General features: G+C 48.0%; 2 non-coding genes across 2 annotated transcripts in view; both read left to right on the forward strand.

Annotated features, from left to right (window-relative positions):
- Positions 1 to 18, forward strand: part of LOC126927743 (small subunit ribosomal RNA) — a 1,923-nt gene extending 1,905 nt beyond the window's left edge. Inside the window, exon 1 of the ribosomal RNA XR_007715840.1 lies at positions 1 to 18. This exon is cut by the window's left edge and continues 1,905 nt beyond it. This is a non-coding gene — a ribosomal RNA (small subunit ribosomal RNA).
- Positions 19 to 2,109: 2,091 nt separating this feature from the next.
- Positions 2,110 to 2,264, forward strand: LOC126927740 (5.8S ribosomal RNA). The gene has a single exon (XR_007715837.1). It is a non-coding gene; the product is annotated as a 5.8S ribosomal RNA (ribosomal RNA).
- The last annotated feature ends 236 nt before the right edge of the window (positions 2,265 to 2,500 follow it).

Raw genomic sequence — 2,500 nt, forward strand, 5'->3', positions numbered from 1 at the left:
CCTGCGGAAGGATCATTAACGATATAACACAAAAACTTAAAGAATTTGACTTGAACACTTGAAAAATACGAAACTGTATAAGTCGGTAAGGAGCCGTACTCCTCCTATATCGACGAACCAAAGTATATACGACGTATCAACAAGCTATATACTTTAACAAAGAACAGTTAAATTCGCCCGGAGCGTGGCTTACTCCGTTGGCAAAATGATGAAAAGACATAAGGAGGAGACGACCCTCCAGCTACGAAACTATATGAAGAGAAGGTGGCACTCTCTCTCGATCATCGGGATGAAGAGATACATATATATATATATATATATATATATATACATACATAAACGAATTCGAGGCGCCTGCGTGAGGTCGTACACAGAAAGACCCGCCGTCTGCGAATATTATGATTTTATAATAAAACTATAAATGGGAACTTGAGCTTTCGAAAATTAAACTTTGACACGAATATCGAACGAAAAATTACGAATGGAAACCACCCGTAAAGAGAAATGAGATCGAGGCGCTTGCGTGAGGCCGTATACAGAAAGACCCGCCGCCACGATCTCGTATTTTTTTTTTTGCGTCGTGGAGACCGTACAAACGAATAACAAAATCTCTAAAGTGCCTCGTGTCGGAGAGATCATGCTCGCCTATTCTCTTCTATGTTTCGTGGTCTGTGTTGCGTTTGCTCTCCTCCTAGCAACGGGACATCGAAGACTCCTCTTTGGGATCGAACGAAGCGACTAAAACGAGTCGACGAGAGCGAAAGTACGAGTAGCGAGTCGCGCATGTAGAAAGGATACCGACATATCTTCGAAGGTTCTCTTCGAAGATCCATGGATACCTTATGCGCGTCGACCTTTCGTCTCTTTCACCGCTCTCGGTCGTTCTCGAAACGTGCTTCCTACCCATAGGGCGTGTGTTCTTCGTATGTCGTTTTGTTCGAAATAACGAAACCACTTGTAACATACTCGTGGATCGGGTAACCTAGAACGAAAACGCATTGCGTGGATGTTGGCCCGCTATGATAATGATGATGATGACGATGACTATGATGACGATGCGTAGCAACGATTCGTAACTAGTCTAGCCGAAGTTGGTTCAGAGGGGACCGCAGGCTGTCTACCCTCGATGTCGTGAGTCGGACACCCGTGCCGTCGCTAGAGTTTTTTCAAAGCTCGGCTTCTGGATATTGGGAAGAAAGACCGCTCGAGGACGACGGCTGCGCGTGCGTCCCATCGAATTTTTTTTTTTTATACCACCTGAACGACTAAAGTTTCGTCTAGTTCGTCGCATATAACCCGTTCAGAGGGGACCGCAGGCTGTCTATCCTCGTTGTCGTGAGTCGGACACCCGTGCCGTCGCTGAAGTTTTTTCAAAGCTCGGCTTCTGGATATTGGGAAGAAAGACCGCGCGAGGTAGATGGATGCGAGTCCCATCGAATTTTTTTATTTTTTAAAAAAAACAATCACCTGAACGGAGATGTGTTCTCTTTTGTCGATTTTTCACGCTTTGAGTCGTCGCGATCGCCATCCGTTCGGAGGAGATCGCCGACTTCGAAGCCTCGATGTCGTGAGTCGGACACCCGTGCCGTCGCTAGAGTTTTTTCAAAGCTCGGCTTCTGGATATTGGGAGGAAAGACCGCTCGAGGCCGAGGGTCGCGCGAGTCCCATCGAATCTTTACATCACCCGAACGATGGAGGCGCACGCTCTTTTTCTTGAATAATTGGACGAGAGGAATGCATATCGTATTATATATACACACACACACATATATATATATATGGGCTAGCCACCGTGCGTATTTCTTCGCGAGATCGTGTGCTGCACAGAGGATTCAGAATCGGGTGTTATATCCCCGTCGTTTCCTGACGAACGGAGCTTCGATCTCGATGGTTGTTATATATCATAATGTACTTTTCGCCCGGCCGGCGGACGCGCGTATCTTCGCGCGTTCGTCGGATTTCATTTTCGAACGTTTTCGTGTCGTCGATCTTCCGGCGACTTCTGCGCGTCCGATTCCCGTTGGTCGGTCGTGTCGGATCTCGGCTTCGCTCGAACCGAGTATTAAGAGTACATGGAGTACAAGAGTTTTAAAAAATATATGAAAAGATTACCCTGAACGGTGGATCACTTGGCTCGTGGGTCGATGAAGAACGCAGCTAATTGCGCGTCAACGTGTGAACTGCAGGACACATGAACATCGACATTTCGAACGCACATTGCGGTCCACGGATACAATTCCTGGACCACGCCTGGCTGAGGGTTGCTCACGTAAACCTAAGACTGCTTGCGTTGCGTGTCGTTCCTCTCTATCTGTCTCTCTCTGTCCCTTGGTGCCTTCGACAACCCGCCGTCGTTCTTACGATACGTAGAACGTTTCAGAGTCGGAGGAAGCGCACGAAGAAGGATACGAACAAGAGCGGACGCGAGAGAACGTACGCGACGTACGAGCGATTGTTGGACGCTCGTCGGCGTTCGTCGCGGTCGTGTCGAGACCGTGCA

The sequence above is a fragment of the Bombus affinis genome, unplaced genomic scaffold, assembly GCF_024516045.1.
Source record: "Bombus affinis isolate iyBomAffi1 unplaced genomic scaffold, iyBomAffi1.2 ctg00000209.1, whole genome shotgun sequence".
Taxonomy (NCBI): Eukaryota; Metazoa; Arthropoda; class Insecta; order Hymenoptera; family Apidae; genus Bombus; species Bombus affinis.